This window comes from Epinephelus moara, chromosome 10, assembly GCF_006386435.1.
Source record: "Epinephelus moara isolate mb chromosome 10, YSFRI_EMoa_1.0, whole genome shotgun sequence".
NCBI lineage: Eukaryota > Metazoa > Chordata > Actinopteri > Perciformes > Serranidae > Epinephelus > Epinephelus moara.
The window spans coordinates 34,924,641-34,951,087 of record NC_065515.1 but is presented as its reverse complement, the minus strand read 5'-3'; the positions used below and the strand labels follow the sequence as shown (position 1 = coordinate 34,951,087).

General features: G+C 39.7%; 1 protein-coding gene across 1 annotated transcript in view; it reads right to left on the bottom strand.

Moving 5' to 3' along the window:
- mcf2l2 (MCF.2 cell line derived transforming sequence-like 2) overlaps window positions 1-26,447 on the bottom strand; it is a 240,879-nt gene that overhangs the window by 204,565 nt on the left and 9,867 nt on the right. The window lies entirely within an intron of this gene.

Genomic DNA, 26,447 nt, shown 5'->3' with positions numbered 1-26,447 from the left:
CTTTATTAATTGCTGCAGTATTGCCTTTTTCTTAATTATGTCCTTATAGTCCTCATACACTTCCATAAGGAGCATTTGCTCCGCCGTAGAAAAAGCCTCCACTCACTCCTTTCCTTTGCTTTTTGACATTTTGCAACATTTTTGGCACTCGACTAGTTTGGGCTTTTTATTTTCCCTGGGCGCGTGCATGAGTTGAGGCTTAACAGGTGAGGTTTGAATTAGCGTCAATTGGAGCCAGCTGATTTCACTTGATGGAATGGGTTGGAGCTAGATTGCGTTTAGTCAAACTTCAAGATTACACCTTAGTCTGGATATTCTTAGCTACGTCGATGGAATACCCCCCAGGTATAAATGTATGTGGTCAAGCGCTATCCAATTACAATCTGATCACAAAAAAAACGCGTGTTGATGCCAGGTGTAAAGGGGGGCCATAGATAGACAGACATAGACAGATAGATAGATCGATCGATCGATCGATCGATCGATCAATCATCTACATTACATGTATGCAATGGCTGTCTATCATGCCTGTCACTTATATTTTCAAAAACAATGCCAAAACCTACAATCCTATTTCTGCAGCTAAATCAGCCCAAATTAAGATATTTGGCATACCTGAAAAGATATACTTCAACTCCAGTGAAGAGTAACTAAGTACATTTACTCAAATACTATAGTGTACTTCAGTAAATGTATACTAAATATAAGCTAAATCATGATGTATTGATTCCTTGAAATTCCCAAGACAGTCTGAAGTATATATAATAAAAAGAAGCCCAGCTTTTACCAGCTGCACAACTAAAGTAATGTACACTTAATACACTGGTTCTCAGCCTGTGGGTCACGACCCCTTTAGGGGTTGACACAGCTTCATGGGGGTTCACAAGGCTTTTTAAAATATATATTGGCCAAAACTCAGCCTCTCTATTTCTGAGAAGAAAAATAAATGAAATTGTTATTTTTAAGTTTTGAATGTTGTGGAAGATAAAAATTTAAAAACCTCTCACAGGATTAGAAAAGTACACACTTAAAAACAACCAATCAGCTAATAGAACAATGGCCAAGTGTCAGGGGGAAAACGTTAAATTTGTCAAACAAGAAGCCTATAAAGTATGTATGATTGTAAAAAAAAAAAATAATAATAATAATAATAATAAATGAATACATAATACAGACACAGAATTGTATAAAAAGTTATTAAAAATATCAGGAAAACTCATGGGAAATAATATCAGGAATAACAGGAAATAATCCGCTCAAAATTCATCCAAATCACTCATCTTTTCACAAACTTCCTGCAGTTATTGTGTTCAGTGTTTGGTTTAAGTGTACATTTTATCAGTTATTGTGTACTGTTATTAACAATAACAATAATAATAATAATAATAATAACGTTTATTTATAAAGCACCTTTCATGCAAGAATGCAGCCCAAAGTGCTTGAACAAAGCAAGTTAAAACAACATCAATAAAAACAACAACGCCAACAACAAAACAAAAACAATAACAGTGGTATAAATAAAATCAACCTGTATTAAAAGCCAAATTAAAAAGATAGGTCTTTAATTTCTTTTTAAAAATAGCTAGGGAGTCTACCATTCTCAGATCTAAAGGGAGAGTGTTCCATAGTTTAGGGCCATAAAAACAGAAAGCAGCTTCATCTCTTCTCCAAGTGGCAGCAGTGTTGACAACGCATCTTTCAACCAATGTGTCCTATCACCTCTTTATAGATGAATTTGGCCCATCTCAAGTGACAATGGTGTCCATAATATATCTGCCCACCAAAGATGCGTCCTGTTGCTTCTTTATTGATTAATCTGGCCCAACTCTTCTTAAAGTCAATAATGTATCTGTCCACCAGTTTTGTTTTGAAGTCTGTACACCAGCGGTATTGTAGTTAGCTTCACAGTAACATTTTAGGATAAGTCACGTCCATTTCAGTCATAAATAAAAGCAGCAAAACAACAGATAGGGTACAGGTGGAGTCCGTTAAACTCAATAATATAACTGCTACAAAATCTGTCAAACATGGCGCATCAGCAAGTCGTCCTTGCCTGCGTATTGTTATGCATTGAGTATAATATGAAATATCCATAAAATATGTCACTTAGTCAGGAGTCGTCAGTTTACTCAATGATAGAAGAAAGGTCCCTTTTGGAAAAGTTTGGGAACCACTGCTTTAATGCATCAATAATGACAATCCAATAATAAAATATGAATATATTTTCTCCTGGTAAATAAAGTATATTTAAATGCTGTACTTTAGTACTTCTACTTAAGTAAAATTTTGAGTGAATAACTTGCTTTTACTTTCTTCCACCACAGTGCAAATCTGACGTGAAAAACAGTGAAATCAATACAAAAAAATCATTTTGATGTCAAGTTATATATTTAGAAGACCAGAAACATCTTTTTTTTTCTTGGGGCTACCAGAGCTCCTGAAGGGCCCCAGAATATCACTGAACTCCACACAAGACGCCACAATGACACATGAACAACTACTCCAGCTAAAACAGTCCAAACTTTGGACTGCAGGTTCATTTGACTCAAAATAGATCCTTTTATCACACTCTCATGGATGTCAATGCCAAAGTAGTACCAAGCAAACAAGCAGGAGTATCATGTCCAAACTTGTTCCAGTTGCTGACACTTAAATAAGGCCTACAGAGTATATCAGTCACAAACACTACACACACCTGTAAACACTGTAAGGCAAAAAGAAGAAATCTGTTAATCACTTACACATTACTGATCCCATGCTGCTGCTGCTGCTGTTCTTGGTCTGAAAAAATCCACACAGACAAGAGGAGCCGGGCTGCGTGGCTAAACCAGCATCCAGTCTGATGTCCACAGCAACATAACACACAATACACACACATACATAGGTGACACTACAGTCCGGTCCTCAGGGCTGTCTGGTCTCCCTCAACACTGAAGAACAAGCCCTCCTCTTTCGTGTGTATGAGAGAGAGAGAGGGGGACAAAGTGAGAGAGACGGGAATGTGAATATTTTCGTGAGAGCAGGGTCTGAGCCTCTCCCAGCAGCCTTGTGATCGGCTGAGCGGCTCAGTTCTTACCACCGTTTACAGAAATATCCACAACAATACTCCCACCAGGCAGCGCGACTTCCCTTCCCCTCTTCATCCTTCCCTGTTTACTCCCACCTCCCCCCCCCCCCCCCTCCTCCCTCTTCTGTCTCCCTCTGAAGGAGTTTGAAGGCTTTTCTATTTTTTTACAGTCATTGGAGAGTATGTGGAGAACCAGCATCATTTTCTCGAGTCCCCTTATACTTTGTCAGCTCTGGTCATGTAATGAAACAGCACAACAGCAGATGGCGTCTACACTGGATGCATTCAGACAGTGCTGCTGTGCACTCAACATGATGCCAGTGCTTAGAGCACAGTACACATTACAGCTACATAACTACATAGCAACATAACTAAGTTGGAAAAAATAAAAGTAAGGAGCAAAACCTAGTACAGTATATGGCTGTGCTGTGTTGGTCAGTGTGCTAAATTGTGAGGGATAGTCAGTAGAAGTGTTTATTGTGTAAATTCCTGGATATTAAATGAAATTTATCTGCTGTTTTCTGCAGTGGTCCCAAAAGTATTTGTTTTTTACTAACCTTAAAAGTGGCCAATTGAGGGGGCTTGCTTGAATTATGATTCATATGGGGCTTTGGAAACAAAGTTTTTTTTCACCTTACACTGTGCCCTAACTGGATGCAAGCATCAGACTATCACGCCGCATTGCTTTACATCAGACACTCTCTGTCCACACTGGATGCATTAATTATGGAACTCTGTCACATCATGCAAACAAACCACTTACATCGCAGCTGGGGTGTCAGAGTAACCACTGAAAAAATGGGTGGGTACGTACTTATTATTATTATTAACAACAATAGCATAATTAGTAACTTAGATAGATATTGTTGTCATTGTAGCTCCCATTGTATAACCCCCCCCCCCCCCCCCCCCCCCCCCCCCCCCCCCCCCCCCCCCCATCTCCACTTTGTAAAACAAGCAAGCTTGCTAGCAAGCTCTGCTGAGTATCCCAAACAGTATTAACCAGAAACATTCAGCTCCCTGTCAATCTCCCTCCAGCCAGCTGCCAACTTATTTATGTTTTCGTAAGGAAATAAGCAGGTATCATGTAGGTTATTTGTCATTTTAACCTGTTAAATCATTCATTCCTCATCCAATGCAGCGCTTTCAATAAGAGTGACAGAATAAAAATAGGAATGTAGTGTCTGCCAAAAGTCTGACAAATGTCAGACTAAAAATGTAAACAATTTGAAAATTCTGCAAGTTTCTAGAGGGGTTCTGTATTGGAAGATGTTTAAAATGGAAAACTGTGTTGATTGGTCATACTGGCAGACATTCATCTAATTCCACCAATTTGCAGAAAAATTGTGGATGAGTTCTTGCCAGACTGATTTTCCCAATCTACGTAGTATTAAGCACACAAATATTTTGTATCTGTATTTAGATTCATAAAAACATAAATTTCTTCAACACATTTGTTTTAGCTGTTTGAATCACTTTGTTTTTATATGTGTCTGACCACATTCACAGGTGGTTTGAATGATCAGATATTTTCATTTGCGTGTCATGCACTAATCAGTTAATGTCAGCCAAAGACATCTGGAGCTAAATCATAGAGCTTTCTCTTGCTCTGGGTAACCACACACTCTACTTCTACTTCCAGATCTCTGTTCTAGACATTTCCTAACATGTTTACGAGGAGGTGTATCCACTTGTGGTCTCAGAGTCCCAGCTTTCTTCCTTGGGGTTAATGTCTGTATCCCTCCCATACACCACCGCTGTCACCATCTAGGCTTTGTTGTTTGCGTCAGAGGAACTGCTTATTGAAAATAGAACTCTTCCTTCAATAAATCACCGGTTGACAGGGCTTTGTTGTTTAAGTACATGTGCATGTAAGTGTGTGGCCAAAACTTAAAGGATGCAGGACAAATATTCACACACAAGCACACAAACAAGCGTAATCAGATGTTCTGCATCTGATTTTCCCACAATTACTGTGTCCACTTAATCCACTTACTGCAGTCTATTTAAAGGCAGTTGTAAGGTTCTATATTTAGCCATGCTGCTGAAACTACTACACAAATCCAGTCTATACAAAACCAAGAGGCAACTCACATAATGAGTATACATAGCAAACAATAATTATGGAGCCAAAGTCGAAAATGTGATTTTAGCTGTCCATTAAATATAAGCCTGGCTGTTGTTCAGTTAGTGTGTTTATGGGTTTCTTGTCACTGCACTGACCATTGATTTTCTCATGTTACATCTCATAACTGCAGGCTACCTTGAAAGCAAGCACAAGTCAAACCAATAGTGTTGTCTAACAGTCTACATGTGGAAGACAGAGAAGGAATTATTATCATGGATATTTATACAAGCCTAATGTTTAATTCACTTAAAAAAAATAATAATCGTCTTGTCGCCTGGGAAATATTTTGGGAAATGCTTAGTAATTTATGTCTACGAGCTGCAGTATTAATTTGTTGACCAAAACTATGACCGAATTTTTTCATTGACAATCTTTTTTCCATTGCGAAAATGAGATGATGACGAACTAAAAATAGATCTTACTAATAAAAACTAAGATGAAATCTATGTAACGAAAATGTTAGTGGTGAACTATCGGACATTGAAACAGCCGTGCATACAATTATCTTGAAATGCCGCATGAGCGACAGGCTGGTAAACTCCAATAAATAGTCTGCACCAGGATTGTTTCACTAGCAAATACACTCTGGAGCAGTGTCAGTTGTTGGTGCGAGCGTGTTGCAAGTTTACAGTCTTAACTTAGCAGAGTTTTCCTGGCCCGACTCTGTGAGACACGAATTTAAACCTCCAGACTAACATGTTGCAGATAAGGAGAGAATTCAGGCTTTAATTATGTTTCTGCAAAGTTTACAATGAACCTGTGTACAAATCCTAGATGTCTCAGAATAGTTATTTGTGGTCTCAATGTTTTTAAGAGCATAAACAGAGAGATGATGAGCTTTTCAAATGATGATCAGTAAGTGTGTGTGTTCATAAATCACCCCTTAAACCTGTCAAAAACTGCTGGAGAAATAACAGTTCGTAAGTTTGTAGAAAATATTTGTAGTGGTAGAAAAAAAATTTGTCTAAATGATATTTTTATACAACCTGTCGCCTAGATCCTTATTTCTGATACATGAATTAGCCTAACTGGATTAGTTTAAAGATTAAAAAAAAAAAAACATATAGAAAATATAATGAGTAAAAGTTGACTAAAATGTCGTGAATTTTCATCAATTAAAACTAGACTAAAACTATGAAGGATAAAATCACTAAAATGTGACTAAAACTAATAAGCATTTTGTCTCAAGACTAAGACTAAATCTAATATAGCTGTAAAAAATTAACACTGTTGTGATGAGTACGGAGCACAAGATGATGCACTTAGTCTAGCCTGGTAAGAAGCAAGGCTAGTGAAAGCATCACTGCTGAGCCACCGTATAAGAGAGAAAAGAGCAGCAACACATGTCACTGTTTGTGCACTTCACAGATAATTAGGACACACCATCTGATAAGAGCTGATAACAAGTTCGATGTGATCCAGTCTGCTGTTAGACATACTGACGTACAGTCCTAAGACCTGCAGCAAAACAGACCTTTACAGGTTACTTACTACAAAGACTAGGAAAATAAATAAGTAATAATAAACAAGAGGTATCCTTTAGGAGGCACAACATTCAGTACTCTTTTATCCAAGTCACATTCTGAGGTGCTTTTGAAATCCTGTAGAAAGAGAGCGCAAGACACTGAAGGGCAGGGGAGGGGAGCAGGATGATAATGATACCACTCAGCATTCCATAATCTTTGTTATTATATAGTACAAATTAACCAAGTCCAACTCTGTCTCCTAGAAATTAGGTTTGTATGTCACTATTGTTTTCATATTTACATTGTGGCACAAACATAATTGATGCCTGGCTCATGAGACAACTTATCTTTGAGTCAATGAAACACTACATTTATGTACCACGCTGGATTCACAGGGAGGAAGCACTTCGGTTAAGGTTAGGGAATGATCGTGATTTCAATTAAATGTCGATAAAAAAGATAACGATAGATTTTTTTTAAAAAAAAGCTCTAGGCATGACAAGTGTAGAGTGTATTTCATGATTGCTTACTCTGGTTGAAAACGAATTAAATAAATACACTATCAGTGAAGATTTTGCTGATATGATCAACATTTTTGCAACCTGCCAGATACATTAATTAGCGACATTTCTTTGCTTAGCGTTACGTTCCCCCCAAAAATGTATTTGCTGTTTCAGATGAGTTGTATATAAATGTAACTTGACCACAGATGATGTCAAGAAAGGGGGGAATGACATAAACAAAACAAGAAGCATCACACTATCATACTGTATGAAGTTCAGAATGTAAATAAAAGGATTTATTAGATCAGGATGATTGTTTAAAAAAAGTGCTCTCTTTATGTATCAACAACTGTCCTGACTGTGTCCGTAATAATCAGCTGCAGGGAGGAGGCTTCATTACATCATGGATGATATCATTACTTGGCTACCTCACTGTGAATGACCCTCCTCTGTTGGAACCAGCAAAACACTACAGACATCACAAATAATGAACCTTGCCAAACACTAAAAGTCACAGTCCTGTGGGGATCCTCACGATGAGCACATTTGTGAGTAATGACTCACTGAAGTTGTCTGCCATCAGTCTGTGACGTTTCCTATGGTACCTTCAGCACTTCAATAATAGATTAGCAGAATGTTCCCACCCATCCCACAGCTGAAAGGAACAGCTGTTGTTTTCTGCTGTCTGTTCAGCCACAGTTACAGCAACAAGTTGCATTTATGATAAAAAAAAACCTGCTGGTGCACATAGGTTGGCCTGGAGCAACACTGACAACACAGAGTGCCTGAGATGAAGCATCTGTAGTTGTCTAATGCCCAGGACCCTAAATCTTTGAAAGTGTTTTCAGGGTAGGGTTTATTATATCATAGAGAGGCAAATGTGTGCTCACTGGAGGGACATTTTACTGCTTCCCGCACATTGCTTTTAGACCACTTACTGTGTTTACATGCACACTTAAAATAAATTAGTTTATTAGGTATTCCATTTCTGGGGTTACTGTATACAATTAAAGACCCATTGGATCCTACTTTTTTTTGTTTTTTTCTTCTTCTTTTTTTTCTTCCCCCCCCCCCCCTTTATTGGAAAAACTTCCTAATATGAGCCAGAGAGGGCCGTGATACACCATAGTGTGTCAAGGGGAGAGTAAGGGACAAGCAGGGGGGACTGAGGGACAGGTGCTTAAGTCCTGAATTATATAGCGACAGTGCATGCGGAGAAGAAGGAGAAGAAAGAAAAAAAAACAGAGGAGAAACAGGCAGTGTAGCTGATGTATTGTGGCCTTGAGGTTGTTGTGCTCCATACAGATTACCGAAAATAAACAAATAAATGTATAATAAAGAAAAGAAAAGGGAAGGAAAAAAAAAAAAAAAAGAAGTCTATACTGAACACCAGAAATGTGAGAGTCCTGGTGGTGGAGGAAAGCCCGATCGTGGAGAGGAGTTGCCAGCGCAGTGTGGTAGGTTTGAGAAGCAACTGAGTCCCTTTTGAGTGATCCCATCGGTTCTTTGCGATGCGTCACGGAGCTGAAGTATCGAACATGCATGCGTGTATTTGAACCCTCCCAATGTGTTTATGAAAACCATCACCAGGGTCCAGGGCCAATGTCCCAGCCCAGCGGGGGAAGGCGGGTGGTAAGGCACCCCAAGGCCGCAGGAGCACGCAGACCCCACGTCCAGGGAGCCGCAGAGGCCGCGGGACACCACGCAGGCCCACGGAACCGGAGCGGCAATGGCCAGCATCCCTAGAGAGCCAGAGACACACCCCAGATGGGCGGGCCCATCGTGAAGCCCCCCAATCCATCAGTGGTCTGCACCTCGAAGAGTGAATGTATGTGGTGCGTTAAAAACTGTGAAATGTGTGGTAAGTGAACTAAGTGTGGTTTAGGAGGCCGGGCCAGTGTAGGCCCGGCCCGAAGGCTGGAGGGATGGATGAGAGGGGCTAGAAGGTGGTGCCAACTAGACCCTGGTGCCACGAGGCCCCCAAAGCCCATGGACAGCGGGCCAGGCGTGCCAGGCGGGCCAGGCGGGACCCATTGGATCCTACTGAAGATTTACTTAAAACAATTTATAAATATGTAGTTTCATTTTTACCAAAAGGCTCCTTTTTCATTTTGCTAAAACCAATGGGAACTGTAGTTTTTAACAAACGTAACTCAAACAGGAGGAAATAGAGTATTTGTTGGGAACGATTTTCAGCGGTGGATTAAATCATGTTTGGGTCTCCAGTGACTGGCTCCAGCAGCCGGAATTATTCACAATATCCTAAAATGCTGCAACTATAGCAGTCTTAATGATCTCATTTGCCATTACTTAAAATGGTTGTCATTATCAGTACTTACGAGATTGTAATTAAATTATTTATACAATACTGTTTATTTTAATCTAATATCAGTTTTCCACTGGGACTGTTGTTAAATTGTCAGTGAATGCCCTCTGCTGGGCATCTGAGTGTGCCCCTCAGGTTATGTCCTGCAAACTTGAGCAGGGCACCCAGCTTATCATTGCCAATCTGCCATGTGCTGTCCCTGTAGTAAACTGCATTTCTGATAAGTGTTCTGAAAATGCTTAAAACACTATTAGTGAGTTATAGACTCTTTTACTGTTAGTAAACAGTGTGATGTTTTTTGGTGGGCCGGGCTTAGCTGAAAGCAAAACATTCTCCACAGGCATTAGTTAGCGCTAGCTAGCAAGTCCTGTTGGCTTGTTTTAGACAATGGAGGAAGACTATGCAAGTGGTGCATTCAGACATATTAATTCCAACTCCTGAGCTGTTGGAATATACCGTTCAGTTATCGAGTGCACCACACTCTCAGGATGGCAGAGCACACTGTAGCCACTGCACTGTAGGCACTGCACTGCTGCAGAGCGCCGTGCAGAGTGAATGTGTGATTAGCTTAACTGGTCATTAATTCATGGAGAAATATAACGCTCCATTTGTTAAACCACAGGGCTCTCATTTTAGTGTAGAGCGTCAGACTGAAGTTACGAATGCTCCATGTCAGGTCACTCACTCTGTGAGACCGCAAGTGTTACTTGAAAAAGTTAACACTGACCAATGGGACAGACTGGCCAACCTGTTTGCTCTCACTCAGTGGATGGATGATTTGAAAAGATTGTTGAAGGCGGGATGGCTGGCTTTGTGGTCAATTACTATGTCAATCTTACAAAGGAGGACGACACTTGAGCGGTTTCTTCCAGTTTGATTTGCTAAAGTTAGCTATTGCGCTAGTGTTATGGAAAAATTAAATATTCCTCTTAATTTCCCAATTTCTGATTAGGTGGACATGATGACCCTTAATACACATAATGTTATTCATCCCCACAACAAAATACTTTTTTTCTAAACTGATATGAAGAGTGCGCTGCACAACATTTTTGATGACCTCTGTCCAATCCTTTCATCTTATCATATTTAACCACAGTTTTGTTGACAAGCAGTGGCAGCTGGTATGCAATAAATTATTAATTAAAATAAATGAAACACAACAAGACAACATTTAAGACTCCCATGTAGCCTACAGCCCTATGGTGGCATTGTTTTGCATCCAGCTAATGAAATTACGTCATCATAACGTTTCGTTTTTTTCTATATGTCACAATGCTAAAAAGGGCTTCTTTACTCAATATCAAGTGTTTTGGTAGAGACATTGTTTTGCTGTGATGTCATTTGTTGGGCTCACCACGATGTGACTTTGCTATTTTGGATGTAGTCTCAGAAGATATCTCTGGTATGACCTGCTTACTGACTGTTAGCTGAATGTTTTCTTTTTTTCTATGTTTTAGAAATTTATGGAGCTTATTACTTCGAGGGTTGCTTTGCTATCCTATGTGATTCTGTTGTTACCAGGTACATATGTTATTTTATTTTGTTCATCACATGTAAGTCAATTGACTTTTATTATTGATTTATTTGCCGCTTATCTCGGGCAGTCTGCAGTGTGCTGTCTTTGCGCAATTTATGGAGCTTATTACAACGAGGGTTGCTGTAAGATCTAATCGGATTCCATTGTTGCAGTGTGCTGTCCCCTTGATTAAACGGCCAGTTGGAGCCAAAGAGAGAAGGTCTGTGCCTTGTTAATCACACAGCGCAAGAGAGAGAGAGAGAGTACACATCGCTACAACATAAAATTGTAGGAATTCCTATTCTTAGAGCTGTACTATTGAGTTTCTCCCTGAGCATCAACAGTTTATCTGAAAGACGTGTCTTTAAAGGAAAAATACTCACCAACTGATGGTTATTCTGTGATTATGACTATGATGTTCATATTAAGTTTTTTATTCTTTTGTCAGCTTTTCCCCAGTGAAATGGTTAACAGAATATCAAATTGTTGTTGAAAGTACTGTGGAAGAAGTGGAAAGGTTTAACATTCTGTAACAAGACTGAAAAGACTGTATAAGTTGTTTGATCAAATACGTAAAAACACAATGTCTTTACTTTTACATTCCTTAAAGGGTAACCAACTAACTCTGGTATTTTTCAACGTGGACCCCACGTTCTCATGTTTTTGTTTCCAAGTGAGTAATGGCATCAACACTTTTTGAAATTGGTCTGGTATTGAGTGGGGCTGCTGCAGTGTAACCCCCTGGGGCAACCGAGTATTGTCAATGTACATCCACCATAGGTGTTTGTTATTGACACTGACAGGCTGAGATTGTTATTCTAAGTGTCTCACGAAATTATGGAAAGGAACCCTACAGAGACAGACCTTTCTTGTTAAAAGAGTGAGATCATTTTCAACTAGAAACTGGCTAGAAATCTCCATCGCCAAACCCACTAGACTCCTTTGAAATAAACAGTAATTTTATCATCATAAAACACACTTCATTCATAATTCAATTCAATTCAATTCAATTCAATTTTATTTATAAAGCCCAATATCACAAATCACAATTTGCCTCACAGGGCTTTACAGCATACGACATCCCTCTGTCCTTATGACCCTCGATCCACAAAAACAAAATAAAACTCACCAAAACCATCTTGGTTTGTCTTTCCACTGCTCTAACAATCACCAACTCTAGTTTGGTTGAAATAAAGCCTTATTCATCCAGTTAGATGTGAAAATGGGAACTGCCCATTGGTTCGACAGCCCATTGGTTCGACATCCCATTGTTCCGACCATATTAAACTCATTGTTCCGAAGTCCGTTCCGAAATCATCATGATGCCCTGTGGTTAAGGTCTGGTTAAGTTTAGGCACAAAAACCATTTGGTTAGGGTTAGGAAAAGATCATGGTGTGGGTTAAAATGAAAAAGAAAGTGACAAACACATAAGCCGTGAGCCTGCTCCGCCTCAAGCCGGTCGCGGCGCACCATACACCCGCCGCGAGCCATTCAGCACCGCGGACAGTCGGACTAATGGGATGTCCAACCAATGGGATGTCGAACCAATGACATGGACCCGTGAAAATATGCTGGCTTTACACACACTTAAATTACTGTTAATTTAAGTGACATCTGGTGGGTTTGGCGATAGCAATTTCTGGCTGCGTAAGGATCCTTTCCATAATGTTGTCAGACACTTACAATAATAATCTGAGCCTGTCCGTGGCAAAAATAAGCACTTTTAGTGGATGTACATTGAGGGTGCTAGTTATTACACTGCAGCCTGTTTCACTTGTTCAGACTGCTGCCCTCTTTCTCAATACTGGACCAGTTTCAAAAGTTGTTGTTCCCATTCGTCACTCAGACACAAACCCTTTAACATTTACCAAATAGTTTGATAGCCATCGCCTCAGTTGAAAAATAGAGGCCTTTTTAATGTGTGAATTAAGAAATGTTTTTTATATGATTTTGTGCATTTTAAATAGTTTTTCAGTTTACTCATATCCATTAAAATCATCTCATCATTAGTAGGGTAAATTACTTTAACAGTGCTTTCCAATAAAAGACATAATAGCTCCTTTTCCACCACAGGAACTTTTGTCATTTACCCGGTATTTTGAAAAACCTTGGTGCGTTTCCACCAAAATTACCAGGGGAAAAGACTTTCCCTCAACCCCAAACTTTCCTTGAAAAAAGTACGTAGTAGGGAGGTAGGATTTTTCAGATTACCCGGAATTCTTGAGGGGCGGGGCTGTTTGCTGAAGAATGCGGATTGATGGAATACACACTTGCAGCATTCTACACTTCTGTGCCAGTGTGGCTGCAAACTTTATTTAATTTCTACAAGCTTCACTTCGTTTGTGTTTTGATTAAGGATGGGTACCGAAACCCGGTACTAAATTAGCCCCGGGGCTAAATCATCACAGACCATAGTTGGCTACTGATAGGCGCTAACGGTATCGGCTCTTTTGTGATGGTGCTGAACTCCTCCACAAACATATCCACAGACGCCTACACGACACGGTAACCGGTGAACAGCCGAGCGACGACAGTGAAAACGAAGTGAAGATAACTCGAAAATGACTCGAGTTGACAGCAGCTACATTCGTTACTGTAAGTGACATTAACCCTTGGCGAGAAAGAAGCCAATACATGTGTTTTGCAAGCAACATGTAGACATTGATATTCAATATGCTCCGTCCAGTCTCTCATCCACCGTCACTAACATTATGTCTTACACAAGGACAGCACGCTAGTTTGGCTGATAGCGAATTGTTACTAATAAGCTCAAATGACAGCTGTCTGTGTGTAGCCTAACTTAGTTTGACATGCATCTTAAAATACTTTAAAACTTAGCTGCTGGCTGAGACAAACAGTCCCTCCTCTCTCTGTGTTACCATGTTACCAACCAATAAGCTGGCAGAGCTAGATATAGGGCACACACCGAATCATCTATGTCATCAGCCTGATTTTAATAAATTTTCCGGAACTTTGAGGTGCGGTGGTAACGCAAACTACACAGATTACCTGGAATTCTTTTACCCAGGTAAATAAATTCCTGGATATAAAAGTTCCTGGAAATGTTGGTGGAAAAGGGGCTAATGATTGTGTTACTAAAAGTTGCTTGTTTCAATGGTATTTATTGAGTGAGACCCCACGCCCAGGGAGCCGCAGAGGCCGCGGGACACCACGCAGGCCCACGGAACCGGAGCGGCAATGGCCAGCATCCCTAGAGAGCCAGAGACACACCCCAGAGTATTGAGTGAGAAAACAAAATCTCATATCTTCCATGCTGTCTGGACTGTCTGAGTGGCTTATACAGGCCTTCTACGTGTGTGTGAGAATGTTCACCTATTCAGACACCCAGTGTAGTGAAAAACAGAAACCTATTTCAACCCTGCTTCCTTCAACAAGCCCAATCTGTAGCCAGTCAGCTACTTTTCATCATCATCAAGTTGGCAACCAGCTCACTTGACCCTGGCTCACTTGATCTGCTTATAAAATCTGTGCAATGAGAAAATTAGGGCAGACTGTGAAATCAAAGTTCTCTGTGGCTCAGTGGATCAATTCTATTGTTCAGCTGTGTTGTGAGTGGCGCTCGTCAGCTGGCCTCAGTCCAGCTAACGATACCAAAGACAAACGCTTTCCAAAGGATATGGCGGCCAACCCCCTCCACCACCACCACCACCACCCACGTATCAGAAACAGGAAAAGGAAGCAGAGAGAATGCAGCTCTGACGTCATAACAACAAAGGTTGGGGTCTGGGGGGGGGGGGTCCTCTGGGTAACACCACAAAGCCCAACCCCCCATCAGAATGTAGCACTTGAGATTAAAATAGCTGTTGATGGTGAGAAAATCCCCCTTTAATATTCTAAACCTCTATATGTTATTTCTTACTCATATATTATAGGTAATGTCTCCCTCCAATCTGGCACTTTTCCAAATGCTTTGAAAACTGCGGTCATCAAACCTCTCCTAAAGAACAGCAGTCTTAATGCCACTGTACTGAACAACTATCGGCCTATTTCAAACCTACCATTTTAAAATAAAGTTATTGAAAAAGCTGTCTACCAGCAACTTAGCAACTTTTGGAAGCTGAAAAATTGCTTTGATAACCTTCAGTCAGGTTTTCTGCCCCATCACAGCCCTGAGACTACATTCACAAAAATAATAAATGACATTTGCCTGAACACCGACTCAGACAGTCTCAAGGCTGTTGGATTTAAGTGCTGCTTTTGATACCATGGACTATACAATTTTGTTACAAGACTAGGAAACTGGGTCAGACTCTCTGGAACTGTCCTTAAATGGTTCAAGTCATATCTTCATGACAGGAAGTACTTTGTCTCAATTGGTACCTATAAGTCAGAGCAGATGGCCGTGACATGCGGGGTCCCACAGGGATCCATTTTGGGACCCCTTTTGTTTAATTTCTATATGCTTTTATTAGGCAGAATCACACAATATAATAAAGTAGCATACCATAATTATGCAAGTGGCACGCCTGTGTCACTGTATCGAGCAAATCAATGTTTGGATGCATCAAAATTTTCTCCAACTTAATAGAGAACAGAATTTTTCTCTGAGCCATGGATAGAAACAGTGTCAGCTCTCACCTTGAATCCTTCTCTTATCACTAACAGTCAAGCAAGAAACCTTTGTGTTATCCTGGACTCAGATTTAAGTTTCCACAGCCACATCAAATCCGTAACGTCACCAGCCTACTACCATTTAAAAAAACATTGCTAGAGTCAGAGGAATAATGTCAAAGCAAGACCTTGAAAGGCTCAACCGCACCTTTATTTCCAGTAGATTAGATTACTGCAGTGGTCTGTTTGGCCTTTCAAAATAAATAATACAACCACATTACTCCAGTTCTAAAATCCTTACACTGGCAACCAGTCACTCAGAGAATTGATTTCAAAGTCTTGCTGCTTGTGTATAAATCCCTCTGTGGCTCAGTGCCCAAATATATCTCTGACATGCTTGTGACATATGAACCTTCTAAGACCCTGTAGACTCTGTAGCAGAATTTGATGGTCAACTGTGTCAAACGCCGCACTAAGATCTAATAAAACAAGTACAGAGACGAGTCCTTTGTCTGAAGCAATCAGATCATTTGTAATTTTAACTAGTGCTGTCTCAGTGCTATGATGCACTCTAAATCCTGACTGAAATTCCTCATATAAATTACTATCATGGAGAAAATCACACAGCTGGTCTGCGACTACTTTCTCAAGGATCTTTGAAAGAAAGGGAAGATAACATATGGGTCTATAGTTGGCAAACACCTCTGAATCCAGGGTGGGCTTTTTTAGGAGAGGTTTAATTACAGCTGCCTTAAAGGACAATGGTACATAGCCTGTTAATAAAGGCTTAAAAAAATTGATCACGTCTAATAAGTGAGTGTTAACTAAAGGTAAGACTTCCTTAAGTAGCCTAGTTGGAATGGGGCCTAAGAGACACGTTGATGATTTAGATGAAGAAATCACTGCTGTCAATTGTTAAAGAGAAATCGAGGAGAAGCTATCTAGATATATGTTAGATCTTACAGCTGTGTTTGAGGTTAGATAGGTACCATCTGAGGACAGGAGGTCATGAATTTTGCCTCTAATAGTTATAATTTTGTCATTAAAAAAGCTCATAAAATCATTACTGCTAAGGGCTAAAGGAATACAAGGCTCAATAGAGCTGTGACTCTCAGTCAGCCTGGCTACAGTGCTGAAAAGAAACCTGGGGTTGTTCTTATTTTCTTCTATTAAAGCTGAGTAATAGTTTGCTCTGGCATTGCAGAGGCCCCTCTTATACGTTTTGAGACTGTCTGCCCAGACTAAACGAGATTCTTCCAGTTTGGTTAATCGCCAATTCCTTTCAAATTTTTGCGATATTTGCTTTAACTTACCGGTTTGAGAGTTATACCAAGGAGCGAACTTTCTTTGCTTTGTTAACTTCTTTTTAAGAGGTGCTACAGAGTTGAGTGTTGTTCGCAGCGAGCCTGCGGTGCTATCGATAAGGTGATCAATTCGGGAGAGTTTAAAGTCCGTACGGGAAACCTCTGTTACTGAAGGACATGGTATTAAATTTAACGACAAAGGAATCAGTTCCTGAAATTTTGCGACAGCACTATCTGATAAACATCTAGTATAGTAACCGTTGCTGAGTGCCGTGTAATCAAGTAAAAAGAAATCAAAAGTTATTAAATAATAATCTGATAGCGAGGGTTTCTGTGGAAAGACTGTTAGGTTATCAATTTCAATTCCATACGTCAGAACTAGATTGAGGGTATGGTTAAAACAGTGAGTGGGTTTATGTACAACCTGACTGAAGCCAATGGAGTCTAATATTGAGATAAAGGCGGTAGCCAGGGAGTCATTATCAACGTCAACATGAATGTTAAAATCACCTACAATAACTTTATCTGATTTAAGAACTAAATTGGATAAAAACTCTGAGAATTCAGATACAAATTCAGAATACGGGCCAGGAGCACGGTACACTATAACAAATAAAAGTGGCTGCGAGGTTTTCCAGGTCGGATGTAAAAGACTAAGAACAAGGCTTCCAAATGAATTATAATCTAGTTTAGGTTTAGGGCTGATTAATAGACTAGAGTTAAAAATGGCTGCAACTCCCCCTCCTCGGCCGCTGCCTTGAGGAATGTGGGAATTATTATGACTGGGAAGAGTGGATTCATTTAGACTGACATACTCGTCTTGACACGGCCAGGTTTCAGTGAGGCTGAGTAAATCAATATGATTATCTGATATTAATTCTTTTACTAACACTGCTTTCGATGATAGAGACCTGATATTTAACAATCTGCATTTAATTCTCCTGTTTTGTCTTTCTGTCACAGAAGAGGTTTTAATTTTTATGAGGTTGTTATGCACAACTCCTCTTTCTTTAATTTTAGATTTAGATCATTTAGGTAGTCGGGGGACAGACACCGTTTGTATAAAACTATGGGTGGGTAACTGCACTAGAAGCTCAGAGAAGCATGTAGGACTGTGATTCTGAGTCCTGGTCTCAACTCTGGGTTGTCAGGGTTTTGAATTACTGATAAACATGGCCAGGTTCCTAGAGATGAGAGCAGCTCCATCCAAAGTGGGATGAATGCCGTCTCTCCTAATCAGACCAGGTTTTCCCCAGAAAGTCTGCCAATGATTAACGAAACCCACCTTGTTTACTGGACACCACGTGGACAGCCAGCAATTAAATGACAGGTGGCTAAACATCTCATCAGTGATCAAATTTGGGAGGGGTCCAGAGAAAACTACGGACTCCGACATAGTTTTTTCACATTCACACACTGAGGCAACATTAATTTTAGTGACCTCCAGTTGGCGTAACCGGGTGTCATTGCCACCAACGTGAATAACAATCTTATTAAATCTACATTAAGCCTTAGCCAGCAGTTTTAAATTTGACTCAATGTCACCCACTCTGGCCCCAGGGATACATTTGACTATGGCTGCTGGTGTTGCTAACGTCACGTTTCTCAAAAGCTGCCAATAACCAGAGTTTTCTCCTCAGTGGGTGTGTTGCTGAGTGGGGAAAAGCAGTTGGAAACATCAACAGGCCGGTGGTGAACCGTGGGCTTCAGCTTGGAGCTACACTTCTCCCGGACATTTACCCAGCCTTCCGGCTGCACAGGGTTAGGCTATGCTATGTGGCTCCGCACCGTCTACAGGGGGCTGGCTAACTACCGCAGCTACTGAATGGTTTTCCATGGTGCAGAGCTTCCAATTCACTAAGTCTCGCCTCCAACTCAGCAAATAGACTACACTTGTTACAATTACCCCTGTTGCTAAAGGAGGAAGAGGCATAAATGAACATCTGGCACACCGAGCAACAAATAGCAGAAGGAGAAGCCATCGCTAACTGTTAAGCTAATGTAGCTATCAAGGCTAGTAACGTGCAACCAACAGCTAGGATTAGCAAGAAAGTCGTTAGAAAGAGGAGAGCTATAAGTGCTTAAACAGAACTAGTGTGGGTTAAGACATGAAGTAGATGTTAAGTAACTGAAGTGGGGAAAAACAGAAAGTAAGCTGGTAGGAGTTCGCTAGAGCAGCACAGAGACGCTATCATAGAAACACCGGAAATGACACATCATGCTTACCGCAGTATGTCAACACGTCACATAAAATGCAGTCTCAGATGAACTGTTTTGCACTTTGACAGTTGCAATATGTCTGCTCCATGCTTCAATGGAAGTGACAGCTGTAGTAATATCCAGTTTATTAGCACTTCTGTCATACGTGTACCTGATTAAAACAGACGTACACACAGTCCTGTCAAACTTCTATCTGTGTGGACATGTTGCCACAGTGTTTGTATGCACAAAATACAGCATAATGCATACTTAACAACTGGCATTGCTAACAATGAGTAACCTGGCTTGAACTGGTATGGCTAACACCATTTTGGTTTTCCGACTTGTACTGGAACGTGATCAACGCAGGTGTGATATTATTCCGAGTTCCAACCTCCAACTTCCAAGGTGAATGGAACGCACCATTAACTGTCATATCTTTAAAGAGATCAAAACCAGTGCATGCTGTAGCCAGATAACATTGCCATCAGGTAAACATTTACCTGATGACATTGTCATCAGGTAAATGTTTACCTGATGACATTGTCATCAGGTAAACATTTACGCAAAAGAATGACTTTGATAAATCATCATCCTGTAAATTGTTGTGCTGAATTTGTTGTGTGGAACCAAATGCTTCTTCAGACATACAGCACACACAGAGCAATATTACCATTCATTTTAAGTCATGTTTATGGACACTTGATTAATGCAAGTGAAATAGAGGTGTGGACTCTAGTCACATAGACTCGAGTCAGACTTAAGTCACAAATTTGATGACTTTACACTTGACAAAATCAAAAATAAATGCAACTCCACTTAGACTTTAACATCAATGACTTGTGACTTCACTTGGGTTGAGCCTTTTGACATGAAAATACTTGACACCTTTCCTAAATCAGCTAACATTGATGCTATTTATTTCCAACAAGTATATACTTCATTTTCCAGATCCACTTACTTTATGTTACTGAGCACCAGTTGGGGAAAAAAGTAGACTGAAAATAATTTTATTCATGTACAAAAACTAAGCAGTGGTGAACAAAAACAAATTGCATTATGTAAAATGTGTGGGTCAAAAATAACAACAACAACAACTGCAACAACCTCCAACTTTGTCTAACATTTTATGTTTCACAAAGAACAGATAAAGAGCTCATTATGACTTGTTTGGGACAAGAAATTTAAACCTTAAGGCAACTTGGGACTTGAGTGCAAAGACTTGAGTTTTACTTCTGACTTGCAAAATAATGATTTAGTCTCACCTCTGAAAATGTCCATCCTCCATTTTGTTCTGGTTTGGTCTCTATCAATTCCTGGCTCTTTAGTAGGGGACCCCTTGGACATTGATGGTTTGAATCATCAATCAAGAAGCCCCCGAGTCATTGCACTTTATTTGTGCAGATTCAACACAACAGCAGCTTGTCGGGCTATAAACCTTTACAAAACGAGTCCTGCAACAACATTACCTAAGTACAAAATTAACTGTGGTGGAAAGAGAGAAGGGTGATGGATATGGCAGGCAGCATGACTCAGAGCAATGCAACCCCAAGCACTGTGACTCAGTTCTGTTTGATGGTCCAACACTCTCAGCCCTGGTCCTAAATCCAAAGTTGGATGAAGAACTTTTGAACTGCTGGTATGTGATACTCTTTGACTGACACACAGGAGAGACACTCTTTGATGTTTTAGAATTTTATTTCTGAACTATGACCAGGAGTCACACCTTAAGTTTCTCTGACTGCATGGGAATATCATATTTTCACATCAAAGATGATTAACAAAGGCACTGAAATTTGGGACTCATATAGACTCTTATAGTAGTGAGCAGCTGCTCTGTAGGTGCACTGAACTGTAGTGTAACTGGGCAGAAGAGTAACCAATCGCTTCAGGATTTTGAGATGTTGCCATTGCAACAATTAAATGAAATTCCCCAAATGCCTGTGAATTCTGCACGGCCTAGCAATTTTGTGCAAACACTGCAACTTAACCACAATTTTGACTATTTTTGAATAGTAAAATCTCATTTCATTGTAGAGCTGCACACAGGTTATTGATTAGTTCAGCCCCTCTTTTCCCCTCTGTCTTTTTCTGTGGTTATCATGACTGCTTCTGCAGGACAGGAGCTCTGTGCCTGAGACATCCACACAGTGACAAGGCTAACTGTTAACATCACAAAGCTAACATTATTGAATAAGTTTGATGACAGTGTCAGATGTTTATCACTGCAGTGAGGCTTCTGCTCAAGAAGCAAAATATGACTATGAAATCACCCTGTGCTGTGTTAGCTCGTGCTAACCGGGCAGAGAGAGCAGGAGGAGGGCAGCTAATGGGACGGTCAGCTCACGGGGATGGTCCCTCAGTCAAATGGCAGTTACAGCTGATAGGTGGCAATAAGCTGTGGCTGTACCCTACCCCCACCCCCTCAATCATCACAAATACATTCTAATTCTGAGGAAAACACTGAATGCTTATAATAGAGGGCTCCAAATCTGTGACAGCATCAAAACAATTTTTGCAATTTTCACTTGTCCCCAAGTGCCATTGCAAAAAAACCTGTAACACCCATTACAACTTTTTAGAAAAGCTGCTGTGAAATCAGTCATTTTAGGCCGCAACAATCCCAAAAACAGCCTGCAAAATCCTGGAGGGACTGAGTAATTACTAAATGTCTTATAATAAATGTTGGCTTGGAGGCAACTTAAAATATTCATTTGTGAATTCTGATACGAGCACAACCTTACTCTTTAGTTTCAAAATGCTCCACTATGTTTACCAGATAGTCAATAAATGTATCAGTCTGTGTTTTGTGCTGGGTTGGTGTACAGTGGGTTTATCAGTGCTTGCCAGCTGCTGGACATTAGGCTAATAAGAGCAGTAAGACTGAACCAAAAAAGTAAAGTTGTGGAAATGCACATGCATGATCTCCAGAGGTTAAATCCTTTTCAAATGTCAACTTTGCATGATACCTCATAATATTATCATATAAATTGCAGATTGATATGATATTTAAGTGAATGTCCCACTTGATTTTAATGACCCCCATAACCTTTCCTCTGGCTGCTAGGGGGGAGGTCACTGGCTGGAGTTTAGCACAACCCTTGGGATGAACATTACATTTTTAACCCTAACGATAAGTTAAACTCCAAGAATAGAAAAGTCCTAATCTTTAGGTCTTGTTAACCATGAGGTTTGCATACCATCCAGTGTTATTCATTACACATGAGCATTGTCTAGGTACACCTCTGCTGCTGTTGTTAAAGAACAACATTTCCTTCACCATAATGTAACCAGCAAACCAGGAAGAATGCAGGAAGGAAACCATATTTAAAAAAAGGGAAACCATCTGTCCCAGCTGCAACCTCCGACCTTCCCACTCTGAGACACGAGCTCTTCACCTTTCTTTGTTCCAGGCCACAACGTCTTAACCTCTGTGTGACTGAGACTAAGCAGAGTCGACCTTTAGCTCTTCAGTGTACTTTGGCTCTTTTGTGTCAAATGTTTCCTTCCATGAACAAGAAAATCCAGACATCCCGCCTTAGCTACTGTTTGTCACATCTGGAGCTATTTCAGTTTGTGACAGTATCTGTTTTATGTCACTGTAGACTAGGTTTAATCTCTGGCTACTCTGAGTGACTGAAAATGTAAGGTTTTCTTTGTGTGTAATTTTTCTCATTACCAAAAACAACAAAAGACTCACACATTCAGAGGCATGTAGCACATGCATGTGATCCCACAGAACCTGTACTTTGCTGCAGACCTTCCCCTTTAGCAGCTTTACCTCTCAGACAAATATCTTGACATTCTCAGCTTTAGGCACTTATTTTTTATCTTCCGGCTATGTTTACTTTGGCACTGCAGTTACCTGATAATATCATATGGTATAGTATTAAAGCCATTCCAGCAATCACCAGCAGCAGGAAAACATGATGGGCCTGCAGCTAGTAGCTGACAAGTAACAATTCTGCCACAGTCTTTCCAAAATCTTTTATATCTTTTGTTCTTTTATTTTGTAGTGGATAAGTGTAACGGAATAACATTTGACTGAAAGACAGTGTTATTACCAATGTCGCCTGGACCCCAAACAATATACAGCCAAGCCACCTAACAAACACAGGGAACAGCACATACATATGTTTTTCTGATGCCATTCTTTGCAGATGGGCTTATAACTGTGGTGGGTGATGTAAAAAAAAAAAAAAAGAAGAAAAAAAAAAGCAAATGACCCTATCTGGAGCCACTGTTTGGTTTGTCCATTCTGGGCTACTGTAGAAACATGGTAGTGCAACATGGCGATTTCCATAAATGAGGACCCTCTCTTTGAACATCCCACTCTAAAGTAATGAAACCATTCTGTAACATGATTCTTATTTTTAGATGATTATACACTAAAAAAAAACACACTTATTAATGTGTTCAATTTCTGACAATATACTGTATCCCCTGAAATCCTATACACCAAAGCTTTAAGGTTACTGTAGCATTGCTTATGATTTTGTTAGCCCATATCTTTACTGGCAGATAGTTATTTCAGGAACAGAGCAAGGAATGTTCCAGTATGTGGTTGAAAATTATTAGTGGTCCAATCTTCAGTTAGTTGGTGCTTCGTTTGATTTTTTTTTACTGGGTTCCAGTGCACTCTAGCCATAACATATTCTAGTGGTATATGGTAATGTGCTTACGTTATTTTTAAAGGAGACACAATGTTCCAAAATGATTGTAAAGTAAATCACAGGCAAGTCTGCAGGGAAAAATGAAAAAAAGTGTTAAATTTTCCAGCTCTATCATATCTCAACCATATTTAATATCTGCTTATTCAGCCCAACAGCCCTTTTCAAGATGCAGAGTAAAAAGACAAGAACAAACTAGACAGGCAGTTATCCCCACAGCATCAGACCCTCTAAATTCTCTTCCCAACTTATCAAATACCAACGCTTTGTCAATGGACCTACACGTCTAAATATAACGCACTAGGTACCCTCTCGCGTCAGTTTTTGACCTTCAGGGCCAGCTCATCAATGTACGTGTTACACGTATTGTGCCTTTGCAAAATACACTTCCTTTTTCACAGGAAATGTACAGTTTCTGCTCATAACATGCAAACAATATAATATAAACATACAGTGCAGGTCAAACACTTTGCTTTTGGGTGTACTTCCTTAGGTTAAGGCAACAAAACTAAATGGTTAGGTTCAGAAAAAAGCATCATGGTTTGCAAGAGCAAGCTCCCACAGGCCACAATCCACCTCCCCTCCCGCCCCCTTGCTCTTTATATTATGGTAGTTGCTGGTGGCATTACAATCTCACACAGACGTTCTGAGTTTATTCACATATGTACAACTTGTGAACTGTATAATCTGCTTTTTTCTAGAGGCATCTCTTGGCAGCTCTGCATTAATGGCAGCTGAGAGGTTAATCAAACCAGTGACAGTTATGCAGTTTACTACCCAAGGTTCCACAGAGGTAGCTGGGTAGTCTGCCCTATCAAGGGCATCATCATCATCATCATCATACAATTAGCAGTATCTTTCAGTCCCACTATGTGACTCAGTGCATGAGTCAACCTTAATATCACAACACCCCAAGATGTCAGCTGATCTTGGCAACAGTCCATCAGAGTAGAGAACTCCCATCATCCAGACAAGCACAGACAGTGCTGCTCTTTCCTGTCAACAATGGCTTCCACACATCTGTGAGAAATATGTTTTGCACTTGTAGCCTTTGAAGCCAACATATTGTAGCCATTACCCAGACATGGTTACCCAGCTCTTTTATCATCCCTTCTCTTTATGCCCCTCTCTCTTTTTCTCACACATGTTCAGTATTCTTTCCCATGTAGCTCAAAGTACCTTAAGTTCATTAAAAAGTATTTACTATTTTGGTCAAACATGCAAAGAAAAATTCTCAGAATATCAAGTTGTCCATTTAAGATTTTTGCTCCAGTAATTCCATTCACATTTAGTCAGTTGTGGCTGTCATGCTAATCCTCTTAGCATTACCAACAGATGACTGAAGTACTCAACAACATTACTCCATGCATACTGCAATGCAAGGAGGAGGTGCGCTAATTCCAAACAGTTTAAAAGGACAATTCCAGTTCATTATAATTTAAGTCATTAGTCTGAAGTCTTTAAGTCTGAATCCCTCCATTTTCTTTCCTTAACATGTCATTAACTACACTACTAACTCTGGAATTTATCACCTGAAATCACTTGAAATTTACCAAACAGAAATGTCATTTGTTAAGTCATACTTCAGAGCCTACTTTTTCCAATTAAGGTGACTCAGGATTAACTTTGGACCTATATGGTAAATGTTAAGGGGTTCAAAGGATTTAAAAGAACATAAAATATGGAAAAAAGCCAATAGAATGTTTTACTATGTTGTAATCTATCAATGTAGCCATTAATTAAACCTGAATTTGGAGTCATAAATTAAGGTCATTTAAAGACACAAGGGGAAGGGGAGCCTTAACTGTAATGTAAATTTTGTGCTTATTGTGCCTTGTCTTTAATTATTGTGTTTTTAACCACTTAATTATCTCTTAATTTCATGTTTGTAATGTAATGACCCTAACTTTGTAGTAACTGTATTGTATAACTTAATACTAAATAAGAATCCCTTAAGATATCATTAATTTGCCCCTGTTTCATTTATCTATTTATTTTTCAATGTTTTCAGTGATTATATAAGCAATCATTTTTATTGATGTCACTATGCTCTCAGATGTCAGCATTTGGTAAATACTGTGCCATTCATTATTACTGAAAGTTATTTGGTATTGCCAAGTAGGTTTTCACATACAAGGAATTTGGCTTGGTGTGTTGGTGCATAACAAAGAATATAAAAATATAGAGTAATTGGAAGCATAAGTGCAAAAGGGAAATACTATAAACAATCAAATATAAAATCTGAAAGCGAATAACAATGATAATAGTAATATAAAAAAAATATACACTGTAATAACATGACACTGCTTTATTTAATGTTTTTACCAATTTAAATCACCTGATCTGTTTGTTTTGGAGAGGAAGAGACCTCTGTGGGTAATTCAGCTCCTGGTTAAAATCTCTTTAACATCTGGATCTTAAAGGGAAATTTCAGTTTATTTCAACCCGTCTCCTATCGTCCTAAATTTGGTTCAAGTGACTAGTGACATACAGATAGCATAGTTAGCATGTTAGCCGTTAGCCTAGATACAGCCGTAGCGTCAGACCTGTTAAAACGTAAGTGAACGGGCATCCCTTCAAGTGCAAAGTTAGTCCACTAAACAAGCTTTTTTTCCACAAAGACCGCCTCATATCGTTAGGATAAATGTCAGAGAACTTATAGAAAACGACATGTAGCCTAAACGTGTTGTCTTAC